Source organism: Choloepus didactylus, chromosome 1 (genome assembly GCF_015220235.1).
Source record: "Choloepus didactylus isolate mChoDid1 chromosome 1, mChoDid1.pri, whole genome shotgun sequence".
Classification (NCBI taxonomy): Eukaryota; Metazoa; Chordata; class Mammalia; order Pilosa; family Megalonychidae; genus Choloepus; species Choloepus didactylus.
In genome coordinates this window covers 94,615,431-94,631,838 of record NC_051307.1, presented here as the reverse complement: position 1 = coordinate 94,631,838, position 16,408 = coordinate 94,615,431, and the positions used below count along the sequence as shown (strand labels likewise).

The following is a 16,408-nucleotide window of genomic DNA, read 5'->3' as shown; positions in this document are numbered from 1 at the left end:
AGGACATTGGAACCCTGGATTTTGCTGAGTCTTTGCTAGATATACCTGTAAGTGGTTTGTCCTGAGGAAACAGCAGCCCCCCACCTACATTCTGCCCTGAGGAGACAACTACCCAAACTCCAGCCTGCTTTGAGGAAACAGATTCCCAACATCCAGGCTGCCCTGAGAAGCCTACCATCCAAACTTCACCTAAAGAGATTAACCCTTCAGTGCCTACTAATCCTGTAATCACCTCCCCGGAGGAAACAGCCCTTACTCCTCTGTCTGGAGAGATTAATCCTGTTTCAGGAGATGAAACTGCAACAGAATGTCTCGAGGAAAATGTCTTGAGGGATACTTCTAATTCTTTCCATGACCCCCCCCCCACACACACACCATCAGTCTTTGCTTCAAGACCAGTAACTAGACTAAAGTCCCAACAGGCCCTGAAGGGTGAGGCACAAAGTGTGACCCATGAGGAAGCATGCTATACTCCAAAGGAACTGCTTGAGTTTTCCAACTTATACAGACAGAAATCAGGGGAATATGTGTGGAAATGGATATTAAGTGTGTGGGATAATGATGGAAGGAATATAAACTTGGATCAGGCTGAATTTACTGATATGGTCCCACTAAGCAGAGGCTCTACATTCAATGTTGTAGCTTGAGGGGTTAGAAATGGCATTAACAGTTTGGGTGGTCGGCTGAAACATGGATTGAAAGGTGGCTGACATTACCTGAGGTTGAAATGCCAGAACTACCCTGGTGTAATGTAGAGGATGGGATTCAAAGGCTTAGAGAGATTGGAATGTTTGAGTGGATTTATCATGGAAGATCTGCTCACACACCCTTGGAATGTCCAGAGGACATACCTTTTACCAGGACTGTGAGGAATAAATTTGGGAGACTAGCTCCATCATTCCTGAAGAGCTCTGTAGTCACCCTTCTCAGTAGGTCAGATATTACTGGAGGAACTGCTGTCACTGAGCTGGAATCCTTAAACACAATGGGGATAATCAGATCCCGAGTTGATAGAAGCCATGTGGCAGCAGTTAATTGTCAGAGACAAGGGGTGTGTGGCTACCATAGTGGAAAGCAATCTCAAGGCAGCAGTCAAAATATTCTGACTCGCAGAGACTTATGGCATTGATTAGTAGATCATGGAGTACCTAGCAGTAAAATGGATGAGCAGTCTACTAAATTCTTGTTTGATCTGTATAAGCAGAAGAATTCTAGGTCAAGTAAACAAACGTCTACCTTGAATTACAAAAACAGAGTCACAGCCCCTTACACAATTCCCAGACTTGGGACAGTTTACCAGTCCAGAGCCCCTTGAATGAGGGGAAGCCTGTGTACCCTTGGGGAGGGGAAGCCTGTGTACCCTTGGGGAAGGACCCTGCTACAATGCCAAAAATTTATGCTGTTAATCTTCCTCCCAGCCTTCCCCAGGGGGACCTATGGTCTTTTACCAGGGTAAATGTGAATTGTGGAAAAGGAAATGATCAGATATTTCAGGGATTATTAAACACTGATTTGGAAGTGACATTAATTCCAGGAGACCCAAAATGACACTCTGGTCCACCAGATTTGGGGCTTATGGAGGTCAACTGATCAATGTTGTCTTAGCTCAGGTCTGCCTCATGGTGGGTCCAGTGGGTCCCTGGACCAATTCTGTGATTATTTCCCCAGTTCCGGAATGCATAATTGGAACAAACATACTCAGCAACTGGCAGAATCCTCACATTGGTTCCCTGATTCCTGGAGTGAGGGCTATTATGGTAGGGAAGGCCAAGTGGAAGCCATTAGAACTGCCCCTGCCTAGCAAAATAGAAAAACAGAAGCAATACCTGATTCCTGAAGGGATTGCAGAGATTAATGCCACTCTTAAGGACTTGAAGGATGCAGGGGTGGTGATTCCCACCACATCCCCATTCAACTCTCCTATTTGGCCTGTGCAGAAAACATATAGGTCTTGGAAGATGACAATGGATTATCATAAGCTTAATCAGGTGCTAACTCCAATTGCAGCTGCTGTTCCAGATGTGGTATCATTGCTTGAGCAAAACAACACATCCCCTGTTACCTGCTATGCAGTTATTGATCTAGCAAATGCTTTTTTCACAATAGCTGTTAGTAAAGACCACCAAAAACACATTGCATTCAACTCACAAGGCCATCAGTGTACATTCACTGTGCTACCTCAGGGGTATATCATCTCTCCAGCCCTATGTCATAACATGGTCTGCAGGGATCTTGACCATTTCTCCCTCCCACAAGACATCACACTGGTCCATTATATTGATGATATCATGTTGATTAGACCTAGTGAGCAAGAAGTAGCAACTACTCTAGATTTGTTGGTAAGGTATTTGCATGTCAGAGGATGGGAGATAAATCTAACAAAAATACAGGGGCCTTCCAGCACAGTAAAATTTCTATGTGTCCAGTGATGTGGGGCAGGTTGAGATACCCCTTCTAAGGTGAAGGATAAGCTGTTTCATCTGCCCCCTCCTATGACCAAAAAAGAGGCACAATGCTTAGTAGGCCTCTTTGGATTTTGGAGACAACATATTCCTCATTTGGGTATGCTACTCTGTCCCATTTACTGAGTTACTAGAAAAGCTTCTAGTTTTGAGTGGGGGACTTGAACAAGATGAGGCTCTGCGACAGATCCAGACTGCTGTGCAAGCTGCTTTGCCACTTGGGCTATAAGATCCAGTTGATCCAATGGTGTTGGAAGTGTCAGTGGCAAATAGAGATGCTGTTTGGAGCCTTTGGCAGGCTCCTATAGGAGAATCACAATGCAGGCCCTTAGGATTTTGGAGTAAAGCCTTACATCCTCTGCAGATAACTACTCTCCATTTGAGAAACAGCTTTTGGCCTGCTATTGGGCTTTAGTAGAGATAGCACGCTTAACCATGGGTCACCAAGTTACCATGAGACCTCAGTTACCTAACATGAGCTGGGTGTTGTCCGACCCACCAAGCCATTAAGTTGGGTGTGCACAGCAGCACTCCATCATAAAATGGAAATGGTACATACGAGACAGAGTTTGAGTGGGTCCTGAAGGCACAGATAAGTTACATGAGGATGTGGCCCAAATGCTCATGGCCCCCACTCCTGCAACATTACCTTCTCTTTCCCAGCCCACAGCTATGACATCTTGGGGAGTTCCTTACAATCAGTTGATTGAGAAAGAGAAAACCTGGGCCTGGTTCACAGATGGTTCTGCATGATATGCAGGCACAACCCGAAAGTAGACAGCTGCAGCACTGCAGCCCCTTTCTGGGATGTCCCTAAAGGACAGTGGTGAGGAGAAATCCTCCCAGTGGGCAGATCTTTGAGCACTGCACCTGGTTGTTCACTTTGCTTGGAAGGAGAACTGGTCAGAGGTGCGTTTGTATACTGATTCACAGATGGTTGCTGTGCCAGTTTGAATATATTGTGTCCCCCAAACACCATTATGTTTGATGTAATCTTGTGTGGGCAGATGTTATCAGTGTTGATTAGATTGTAATTCTTTGAGTGTTTCTTTGGAATGCACCCCACCCAGCTGTGGGTGATAACTCTGATGAGATATTTCCATGGAGGTGTGGCCCCACCTGATCAGTGGAGCCATATAAATGAGCTGATGGGCAGAGGGAACTCAGTGCAGCTGTGAGTGATGTTTTGAAGAGGAGCTACAGCCAAGAGGAACACTTTGAAAAAAGCACAGGAGCTGCGGATGAGAGACAGTTTGAAGATGGCTGTTGAAAGCAGACTCTTGCTCCAGAGAAGCTAATTTTGAGGAACTGCAGCCTAGAGAGGAATGTCCTGGGAGAAAGCCATTTTGAAACCAGAACTTTGGAGCAGATGCCAGCCACGTGCCTTCCCAGATAATAGAGGTTTTCTGGACACCACTGGCCATCCTCCAGTGAAGGTACCCTATTGTTGATGTGTTACCTTGGACACTTTATGGCCTTAAGACTGTAACTGTGTAACCAAATAAACCCCCTTTTATGAAAGCCAATCCATCTCTGGTGTTTTGCATTCCAGCAACATTAGCAAACTAAAACAGTTGCTAATGGTTTGGCTGGATGTTTAGGGACTTGGAATGAGCATGATTGGAAAATTAGTGATAATGAAGTCTGGGGAAGAGGAATGTGGACAGACCTTGCTGAGTCAGCAAAAAAACATGAAGGTATTTGTGTTCCCTGTGAATGCTCACCAGAGATTTTAATAATCAAGTGGATAAGATGACCAGAGTGGTGGATACTGATCAGCCTCTTCCCCCACTACTCCTGTCATTGTCCAATGGGCTCATGAACAAAGTGGTCATGGTAGTAGGAATGGAGCTTATTCATGTGCCCAGTAACATGGACTTCCACTCACTAAGGCCAACCTGGCCACAGCCACTGCTGAGTACCCAATCTGCCAGCCCTTAGTCCCAGATATGGCACTATTCCCCGAGATGAAAAGCGTGCTACCCGGTGGCAGGTTGATTACATTGGCCCACTTCCATCATGGAAGTGGCGGCAATTTGTTCTCACTGGAATAGACACATACTTCGGTTATGGGTTTGCCTTTCCTGCATGAAATGCTTCTGCCAAAACTACCATCCATGGACTTACAGAATGCCTTATCCACCATCATGCTATTCCACTCAGCATTGCTTCTGGCCAAGGAACCCACTTCACAGCAAATGAAGTGATGGTATGGGCACATGCTCATGAAATTCTCTCGTCTTACTATGTTCCCTATCATTCAGAGGCAGTTGGGTTGATAGAATGGTGGAATGGCCTGTTGAAGATTCAATTATGGCACCAACTAGGTGACAATACCTTGCAGGGATGGGGCAGTGTTCTCCAGGAGGCTGTGTGTGCTCTGAATCAGTGTCCACTCTATGGTGCTGTTTCTCCCATAGCCAGGATTCATGGGTCCAGGAATCAAGGGGTGGAAAAAGAAGTGGCACCACTCACTGTCAGTCCTAGTGATCCACTAAGAAAATTTTTGCTTTCTGTCCCTGCAAGCTTAAGTTCTGCTGTTCTACAAGTCTTAGTTCCAAAAGGAGGAGTGCTTCCCCCAAGTAACACAATAATTCCACTGAACTTGAAGGTAAGACTGACACCTGGCCACTTTGGGCTTCTTATGCCTCAGAATCAACAGGCAAGGAAGGGGATTACTGTACTGGCTGGGGTGATTGATCCTGACTCTCAAGGGGAAGTAGCACTGCAACTACACAAGGGAGGTAAAGAAGAGTTTTCCTGGAATACAGGAGATCCCCTAGGGTGTCTCTTAGTACTACCATGCCCTGTGTTTAAAGTCAATGGAAACTGCAACAACCCAATCCAGGCAGGACTACCAAAGGCCAAGAAACTTCAGGTATGAAGGTCTGGGTACTCCACCAAAGAACCACGGCCAGCTGAAGTGCTTGCTGAGGGTAAAAGGAACGTGGAATGGGTAGTAGAGGAAGGTAGTGAGTGATAAATATGAACTATGGCCACATGAGCAGTTACCGAAAAAAGGAAATAGCATGAATATTTCCTTCTTGTTTTGTTATGATATTTAAGTTAAAGGAAATCAATTTTAAGAATTAATGTCACCCAAGTACTTGCACCCTATTCTGGAGAAATTTAGTGCATTTCTGGTTGTACGCAGGACAGTGGTGTATTGTTATGTGAAATATTTATCTGTTATTGTTCTCTACTTAGAGACAAAGTATGATTTAAGGTGACATGTATAACTGTCAAGTTGACAAGGGGTGAACTGTGATGTTTAGGTTCATGTGTCAACTTGGCCAGGTGATAGTACCCCCATGTCTGGTCAAGCAAGCACTGGCCTAACCAATTACTGCAAGGACATTTGTGGCTGGTTAATAAACCAGAAGGCTGGTTTATTAAATCATCAGTCAATTGGCTGCAGCTGTGACTGATTACATCAATGAAGGGTGTGTCTTTCACAATGAAAGAACACAATCAGCTGGATTTAATCCAATCAGTTGACTTTTAAGCAAGACAGAGGACCTTCACTTCTTCAGCTAACCAGTGAAGCACTTCCTGAGGAGTTCAATGAAGTTGCCAGTTCGTTTCCTGAGGAGTTCATTGAACATCTCATTGGAGTTGCCAGTTTGCTGCCTGCCCTATGGAATTGGGACTCATGCAAACCCACAGTTACATGAGACACTTTTATAAAATCTTATATTTATAGATATCTCTTGTTGATTCTGTTTCCCTATAGAACCCTAAATAATACTGCGGTCGGGGTTACTGCTTCTAGGGGGAGTGGCGGCCGGTAGCTGAGCCCTCAGCTCTCGGGGCTGCTTAAAGGGTACCGGCGGCGGGGGCTCTTTCCCGGAGGCGAGGGCGAGGCGGAGGACTTGGCCGGGTCCTCGGCGAGAGGCGTGCAAGGTGTGGAGGGCGGCGATAAGGACAAGACACTCTTCATCCAGTAGGAGCATGCGCCAAAGAGGCTTTATTCAGGGGTGATCACAGGTTATATAGGCTGGTAAGAAGGGCAGGGCTGGAAAGGAGGTGAAGTAGCCTTAAATGGCAATACTGAAGGGATAGGGGCTAGGATTGGTTCTGAGAGGACGCAGGAGCCGTTGCAGCGGGCGGGGGTTGTTCTGGCCACGGTGCATGCGCGCTGGCGGTGGCAGGAGTGGCCTTGGCACAAGGGAGTGTGTGGGCAAGATAGGGAAGTGAGGAAAGGGCGGTTGGGAGAAAGGCGGTTTCCTCCGGCAAGCCTCCCCTGCCAGTGGCATTTTGGGTGAGGAAAAGGGAGCTGCCCCGACCTCGCTCCCCAGGCTCGGGGGGGCTGCAGAGGGCACTCACGCCCGTACCTACTACCCTCCCCAGGGGGTGATCAGGTCCCCTGGCCCAGGCCTGGCAAGCCGAGGTACAAGCTCAGCTACCCGCAAATACAATAGGTTACCAGGGCAAGGGGTGGGGACAGGAAATGGCAAGCTAATGCTTAAATGTACACTGTTCCTATTTGAAGTGATGGAAATGTTTTGGTAATGGATGGTGGTGAAGGTAGCACAACATTGTGAATGCAATGAACAGCACTGAAATATATATCTGAATATGATTAAAGGGGAAATTTTAGATTGTATATATGGTTACAGAATAAAGATTTTAAAAAGAATCCATGGAGCAACACTGCACAAACAGTTAACCCTAAGTTAAACTTTGGACTTTAATTAATAGTACAATTACAAAAATGTTCTGTCATCAATTGCAGCAAACATTCCATACAAATGCAAGGTGTTGGTGATGGGGTGGTGTATGGGAATCCTGTGTTTTATGCATGATTGTTCTGTAAACCCACAACTTCTCTAATAAAAAAAAAAAGTAGGTCTCAATTTTAACATTCCTACACTATTTGAAAAAGATTACCCCAGATTTCTGGATAGATCCTGTTTAAAGAGCTACTTGCTTTTATCATTTTCCTTCTATTCTGGTTGATTTGTACTTCTCCAAAACCGTCTTTCTATCCCATACCACTTGCTTAACAGTCCCAATAATGAAATATCTTAAGATATTCTATTTACATCCATCAAAGTCTTTATCAAATCAAGATAAACACTGTCCCTTTTGGGTGGTTTAAAGGTAGTACTCACATCAAGGCAAGTTGGGTGGACTAAGATTCTAAAGAGACCTTTTTATAAAATAAATTGATTACCCTAAGTTGGTCATCATAAGTAATAAATTTCTTGCTCATAAATGTAAGGGAATACTGATACGACCTCTGTTTATGTTATTTTTTCATCCTTAAAATACAAAAATAGCTCCCAAAGGAAGAAATGTGTAAGGAAAATGGAGAAAATTATAGGAATAAATTCTACATTCTAGATCTGTCTGGCTTAGAGAATACCATAAATTACAATGGGATGAGGTCTTTGGGTTTCTTTTTTAATAAACATTTAGTCTACTGGTTCTAAGATCCACAGTTACAAAGAATAAAATTAAGATTTTTCAACTGTTTAATGATAATAGTACATAAATCAGTCCTTCCTCAAGGGAATAGTCTCCTCCCTATTGCCCTAACAATGCAGACCTCAAGTGCGTCTCCAGGGGACACATCTCTCTCAGCTGCAGAAATAAATACATCTTTCTCCAGCTGCATGGTTTTGTCCAAGGACAATGGAACATGTTCCATATTCTGCATATTCTTAAAACGAACCTGATAGTCATAGGGACTGCAACATGGCACTTGCTGAGCCTCCAGCCTTGAAGGAGTTTCTCTGGTAACATCTTACTGGATCAAAGCTGTACAGGGCTCCCTTCGTTTCTTCAAGCCCACCAATGTTGTAAACATAATATGGAAAGAAGTATCTTGAACACAGGATTGTAGAAAGCATTGCCACAGCTAACACCATAGTCCTGGCCTTATTACTGGAATGGTACATCTTTGGTCTTGCTTTGATAATTTTTGTTAAGTGTGAGATGGTTTCCATAAAAACTGCTGCATCCAATGGTTGTTTTTTTCTGTTAATATATAACATTTGGGGGGTCCCAGGTGTGAATTGAAAACCCTTTACTCAACTGAGAGTCAGAAACAACAATTGAAAAATCATCTTCTGCAATTGCCTATACGGTACCTCCACTGAAAGCACAGGGCGAAAAGCAAAACTGCAAAGGACCTGCAGCTCTGTAAGGCTCCATTCCTAGCTCTTGGCCAGGACCTAAGTACATGGTTGCTGAGGACAACATCATGCTCCTGTGTCTCTCAATTGGATTTTTTTTTCTGACCACTGAATAGTTTTTAATTTCATTTAATATTTGACACAAAGATGCCACATGTAAATACATATATTAAATCTTCAGGGCACTTTGGTTGGAGTTTTGGACTCAGATATGACAAATACTTATATAGATGTATCCATAAATTTTCCTTGTAATTTATTTCTATTTTTACAAATTATACCATAATAAAACTTCATAGAAAATTACCCATGTGAAGTATTTTTCTTTAACATTTTGTAAATTATCAAGTGTATACCACAATAGATTTTTTGGTTGCTTAAAGAGTTCTTATGATTTTAGTGTTACACAACTTTAAGCTGAGATGGTGCCCAGAAATAAGTTTAGAAAATGGCATTACAAAATATAGGGAGTGAGCAGTAAAAAAAACCCACTCAAGGCTGCTGTTCTGGAGGAAATCAGATGTTTTCACTGCCATAAGTCTTCATTGTGGCCAAACTTAACAACCAGTCCTCCAAAAAAGATGATGTCATTCTGGAAAAATACAGCAATTCCAGGGGATATTGTGGGTTTCTCTTTAACAACATAACCTCCAAAGAGATCCACATAGACACAATCAGATATCCAAAGTCCAACATGAAAGCAATGAACAGCCAAATGTGAGCACATGTTTGACCCAGGAAGCCTTCACCATAACCATCACCTTGGACTTGTCCATTTGATACTACACTGATCATTAGGAAGGCTATTGTTGCTGTAACACCACAGGCATCATATGAGTGTTTGAACTCGTCCATAGTGGGATAATTAACAGCTGCATCTATGATAATACATCAGCCTGTAAAAAATAGAACAACAGCAGCAATGGAAGCAATAGTATTGCAGACACACACACCCCCAACCCCCAATAAATACATTCTGAGCATCTCAGGCCCTCTAGAAATCCAAACATTATTCCAAGTCAGTCTACTCCCACCCATGCAGTTGGTCTAGAGACTGGTGTTGCACCATGCCGGGCCACCTCATGTTCTTTTAGCTTCAGCCAAGGAAATAAAACATCTGCAGACCATCAGATGCTGGATGTGGCAGCACCTTCTCCAGAGCTCTGCTGTGCATGTGCATCCTGACAGCACTCTCTCAACTGACTTTTCATGAGAATGCCAAGACCATTCAATGAGGAATAGTCTTTTCAAACAATGGTGCTGAGACAACTGGATAGCCACATGCAAAAGAATGAAGTTGTACCCCCACCTCACACCATACACAAAACTTAATTCAAAATTTATCAATGGCCCAAATATAAGAGCTAAAACCATAGAAATCTTAGAAGAAAACAGGAAGATCTTCAGAACCTTGTTTTAGGCAATGGATTCTTAGCACGAGCAACAAAATAAAAACTAGATAAATTGGACTTCATCAAAGTTAAAAACTTTTGAGCATCAAAAAAGAAAGTGAAAAGACAACCTACAGAATGGGGAAAAATTTGGAAATCTTATAACTGGTGTGAGTTTAATATCCCGAATATATAAAATATTCGTACAACTCAACAGCAAAAAGACAAATAAGCCTATTTAAAAATGGGCAAGGGACCTGAATGGACATTGGTCCAAAGAAGATACACAAATGGCCAATAAGTATATGAAAAGATGCCCAACATCATTAGTCATTAGGGAAATGCAAATCAAGACCACTTCACAGCCACTAGGATGACTAGAATAAAAAATATCAGATAATGAAGGAGCTGGCAACAATGAAAAGAAATCAGAATGCTCATACAATGCTGTTGGGAATATAAAATTATGCAGCCAATTTGGAAAGCGGCTTGCAATTCCTCAATTGACTAAACCTAGCATTGTCATCTGACCCACCAATTCCACTCCTATCCAAAGAAATTAAAACGTGTCCACACAAAAACTTGTAAAAAAAAAATGGTCATAGAAGCATTATTTGTAATCATCAAAGAATGGAAACAACCAAAATGTCCAGCAACTAAGGAATGGGTAAACAAAATGTAGTATATCCATATAATGGAATATTATTCAGCCAGAAGAAGGGATGAAGTACAGATACATGTCACATCATGGATAAACCTCAAAAACATTGTGCTAAGTGAAAGAAGCCAGACACAAAAGCTCACGTATTTTATGATTCCATTCATTTGAAAGTTCAAACTATGGAAAACTATAGAGACAGAAAGTAAATTAGTGATTGCTTAGGGCTGAAGGTGTGAGGGAATGAAGGCATATTGATGTGATAGCTAGAGGATATGGGGTTTATTTCTGAAATGATAAAAAAAAATTCTAAAATTGACTGTGGTGATGGTTGCACATATCTATGAATAAACTAAAAACCACTGAATTTTACTCTTTAAAAATGAGTGAATTATATGGTATATGGATTATACCTCAATAAAGCTGTTTGGAAAAAAATAATAGTTACTGACTTATTAGACAAAGAAACCTTCATATTCTTCTTTCCAGACTTCCAATGTTGACTCTGCTGAGGGGTCCATTTCACTGAGGATGAGTCACTGGCGTTGAGTAATCCGAACACAATTTCAGTGATTTAGCCAGAGGGTCAGGAGAGGGTCCACTAAACAGAAAGAGCCAGAAGCTTCCTGCCATGTGCACCCATGGCCTCAAGGCACTCCCTCCTGTGTCTTCGGATTTCCTCTGAAATTTCCCCTGAACCTACTTGGGAGGCATTCATGAGACAAGTTGGACAATGTCCACACTGCTTTTGCAATAATAAAAACCCCACACAAGAGAGAGAAACTGACCTTCAGTGTAAACTCATCAAGATAATCAGATGCATAGACATCAGCAAAAAATTACAAGCCATACTAAGAAACAGGAAGGTATGACCCAGTCAAAGGAACTGATCAAAGATGTCCAAACAATTCTCCTAAATCAATTCAAGGAGGTGAAGGAAAACATGGCTAAAGAGATAAAGTATATTAAGAAGACACTGGGTGAGCATAACGAAGAATTTGAAAGTATGGAAAGACACATAACAGAACTTACAGGAATGAAAGTCACAACAGGAAAGAGTAAAAAATATATTAGAGGACTTCCAGGAAAATGGAGGAATAAGGAGAGAGCTCCAGAGCATACTCCTTTCTCATAAGCAGCAGTTAGACAGGTATGAACAGTCCAAACCAACTGTTCTGGGTCTCCAGAGTCCAGGGGAGCTCTGCACAGCATCCAGGGAAGTGCAGGACAAAAAGACTGAGAAATTGTGGTCAAAGACTATGAGTAGTTATGTTTGCGGCTCCTGGCATCCATCACCCACCCTGAAAGGAAGCAGTGGTAGGTGGTCCAATCCTTGCCTGGGGGGCTGCAGCAGACTGGGATGGCCATGGGAGCCCCCCACCCCAAGTGCAGAGGGTGACACAGCACAGTACTGAGCCAAATATTGGCTGGCAAATTTAGACCATTGGATCCTGCTGTTCTAGCCTGTCCTGATCAGACCACCGAGTGCATTGTTTTGACCATGTTAGAGGTGGGGCTGGCATACGGCCCAAACTAGCCTGCCTTTGTATGGCTGAGGGGAATAGGTTGCTGAGCAATGCCATCTGCTCGGAAGGCTAGAGAAGTGCAGCCTTGTGACGTGGAAGAGGGGAATAAAAGGCTTTTTGGAGTCTTTCCTGACCTTCTCCCAAGTCCCTATGAATCTGGTCTGCACTCCTTGCGTGGGTACCTGGCCCCATTTTGCTTGGGAAATAATGATGAAACAACAGTCAAAGAAGAGCCTTAACACAAATCCAATCAACATCAAAATCCTAGACAAGATAAAGAAGCTGACTTGCAGAATAAACCCATCAAGGTATTCAGATGTCAAGATATCAGCAGAAAATCAATTCATGTAATATACCGCATTAAAAAAACAAAGAAGAAAAACCACATGATCATCTTGATTGATTCAGAAAAGGCCTTTGACAAAATCCAGCATCTTTCTTTATAAAAACACTTAGAAAGATGGGAATAGAGGAGAAATTCCTCAACATGGTAAAAAGCATATATGAAAAACCCACCGCTAACATCGTACTCAACAGTGAAAGACTAAAGGCTTCCCCTCTAAGATCTGGAACATGACAAAGATGCCTACTGTCACCACTGTTATTCAACATTGTGCTAGAAGTTCTAGCAAGAACAATTAGTCAAGAAAAAGAAAAGCCATCCAAATTGGAAAGGAAGCTGTAAAGCTTTCCCTATTTGCAGAAGACATGATCCTAAATACAGAAAATCCCAAAAAATCTGCAACAAAGCCACTAAAACTAATAAACAAGTTAAGCAAAGTGGTGGGATACAAGAGAAACAAGCAAAAATCAGTAGTGCTTCTATACACCAGTAATGAGCAATCAGAAGAGGAAATCAAGAAAAAAAATCCCACTTACAATAGCAACTAAAAAAAATCAAATATCTAGGAATAAATTTAACCAAGGATATAAAGGACTTGTACACAGAAAACTACAAACATTGCTTAAAGAAATCAAAGAAGACTTAAATAAACGGAAGAACATGCCATGTTTGTGGATTGGAAGACTAAATAGTGTCTTTACAGATTCAATGCAATCCAATCAAAATTCCAACTGCTTACTTTGCATAAATGGAAAAGCCAATTATCAGATTTATTTAGAAGGATAAGGGGTCCCAAACAGCCAAAAACATCTTGAAAAATAAGAACAAGTTTGGAGGACTCATGCTTCCTGACTTTAAAGCATATTACAAAGCTACAGTGGTCAAAACAGCATGGTACTGGCATAAGGCTAAATATATAGACCAATGGAATTGAATTGAGAGTTCAGAAGTAGACCTTCACATCCATGGCCACTTGATATTTAACCAGGCTGCCACATTCACTCAAATGGGACAGAATAGTCTCTTCAATAAATGGTGTTAGGAGAATTGGATATCCATATGCAAAAGGATGAAGGAGGACCCCTATCTCACACCTTATACAAAAATTAACTCAAAATGGTTCAAAGACCTAAAGAGCCAGGACCATAAAACTCCTAGAAGAAAATGTAGGGAAACATATTCATGATCTTGTGGTAGGCAATGGCTTCTTGGACTTTACACCTAAAGTACAAGCAATAAAAGAAAAAATAGATAAATGGGACCTCCTCAAAATCGAATACTTTTATGCTTCCAAGGACTTTGTCAAGAAAATGAAAAGGCAGCCCACTAAGTGGGAGAAAATATTTGGAAACCACATATCTGATAAGGGTTTACTATCCAGAATACATAAAGAAATCCTACAACTCAACAATGAAAAGACAAACAACCCAATTAAAAATGGGCAAAAGACTTGAATAAACATTTTTCCAAAGAGGAAATACAAATGGCTAAAAAGATGCTCAACATCACTTGCTATTAGGGAAATGCAAATCAAAACCATAATGAGATATCATTTCACACCTACTAGAATGGCCACTATCAAAAAAACAGAAAACTACAAGCGTTGGAGAGAATTTGGAGAAATAGGAACAATCATTCACTGCTGGTTGGAATGTAAAATAGTGCAGCCACTGTGGAAGACAGTTTGGCAGTTTCTCAGGCAGCTAGGTATAGAATTGACATATGGTCTGGCAATCCCATTACTAGATATATACCCAGAAGAACTGAAAGCAGGGATGTGAACAGACATTTGCACACCAATTATTCACAATTGCCCAAAGACAGAAACAACCCAAGAGTCCCTCAACCAATGAATGGATAAATAAAATGTGATATATATAGACAATGGACTATTATTCAGCTTTAAGAAGGAATGAAGTCTTGATACATGCAGCAATGTGGATGAAACTTGAGGACATCATGTTGAGTGAAAAAAAAGCAGACACAAAAGGACGAATATGGTATGATCTCACTAATGTGAATTAATTATAATAAGCAAACACAGAGTTAGAATCTAGAATATAGGTTACCAGGAAATAGAATGGGGGTAGAGAATAGGGAGCCAATGCTTAATTGGTGCAGAATTTCTAACGAGGTTGATTTAAATTTTTGGAAATAGATAGTGGTGATAGTAATACATTATTGTGAGTGTAATTAGCACTGAATTTCGTGTGTGAATGTGCTTGAATATGTTACTAGAAGAAAAGCTAGAGGATGAAACAAGGAACTGTGTAACACAGTGAACCCCATTGTGGACAATGACTGTGGTTAATAGTAGAAATATTAAGAATATTCTTTCATGAACTATAACAAATGTACATCACTATTACTAGAGTGGTATATGGAAAAAATACACCTAAAAAAAAAAAGGAAAGAAACTTCAAGTATATGTCTATAGAAGGGAATTCTGTAGGAATCAAGCCAGTAGAGTCACAGAATTCCAAGGAGACAGCAAATTGGATGTAAAATTGGGTGAAAGTGAAGTCAATCTCATGATATTTTTGACATTTGGGACATAAAATCACCTGGAATTAAAAATAAATAAATAAAATAAACTGGATATTTGGAGGCCTTGATGAAAAAAAATTGCTGTATGTTCTATAATTAAAAGGAACAATGTTTAGTCAGTTTGTCATTTGGTAAAGAGCTAAATTGATAAATTGCTATTAATCAACTAGTTTTCAAGTTTTTTTAGGCATGTTGATTCATATTCAAGTGCTATTTATCTTTTAAGGTTGTGTTCAAATGACACATCCTTCACACAGTTGCTTGAATTGAAAGCCCTCCCGCACCCAAAAATGTCCCCTTCTTACTCTAAAGTCCCATAGTATTCTCTCTGCACTTCGCTTGGACATCATCATTTTCTGTCATAGGTGGCAGCTATTTAGACAGGCCTTGACTTCCCTGCTGAACTATGAGATCTTTGAGGGCAAGGCTTTACTTGTCTTGGCCTGCCTGAAAGTATGGTACTCATGGTTAGTCCTTAGTGAGTATCTGAAAAGGGTTGAGGAGAAAGACGCACCTGGGACGCTAACTGAGGAAAGGATAGAATAACTAAAAATGTCTGCTTCTTCCAGCCTGCTAAGTTCAGGACATCTCTAACAGCCTGTACTCTGAGTCTAGGCCACAGACTTCTGCTGTTTCAACATTTTCCTCTCTTGGACCATTTCCTTTTAGATGAAATTCTGCCAATTTCTACTTTCAGGTTCAGCCTATGGTGTCAGCCTGCCAATGTGGTGCCAAGGAGGTGCTCTCAGAGGAAGCAAAGCAAGAAAATGTGATGTAACCTTTTTCCTGCGGCAGCAGCGGTAGCAGACCTGGCTCTCATGCTAGGGCATGTGCAGCAGCAGATGAAGAATGGTTGGGTGGAGACCAGATGCCCAGAGCCAGGCTGCTGTCAGGATGCTACATGGGTTAAGAAGGCTAAGGCTGATGATGATCAGGACCAGACAAGAAGCCTCTGGCTGGGCTTTAGGATTGCCAGATTTAGCAAATAAAAATGCAGGATGCTCAAGGAAATTTGAATTGCAGAAAAACAGCAAATCATTGTTTAGTATAAGTATATTCCTTGCAATATTTGGGAAATGCTTATACAAAAAAATTATTCATTGCTTACCTGAAATTCAAATTTCACTGGGGGAACTGTATTTTATGTGGCAACTCTACTAGGTTTGCAGATATAGGTAAGGGGTTGGGCCATATAGTGATCATAATTAACAGGCAGGCGAGGAGGTGAGAACAGAAGCAGAGAGGAGCTAGTCCAGACCCTGGATATGCCTTGAGGGCAGGGAACATGTATTATTCCCATTCATCTCCCCAGTTCTGGTGAATAAAACAAATGTTGGAATG

The 16,408-nt window shown here is 41.6% G+C and overlaps 2 pseudogenes; both read right to left on the bottom strand.

Moving 5' to 3' along the window:
- Positions 1 to 7,960: 7,960 nt before the first annotated feature.
- LOC119539051 lies at positions 7,961 to 8,669 on the bottom strand (annotated as a pseudogene).
- Positions 8,670 to 9,128: 459 nt separating this feature from the next.
- Positions 9,129 to 9,612, bottom strand: LOC119538971 (annotated as a pseudogene).
- Between the last annotated feature and the right edge of the window lie 6,796 nt (positions 9,613 to 16,408).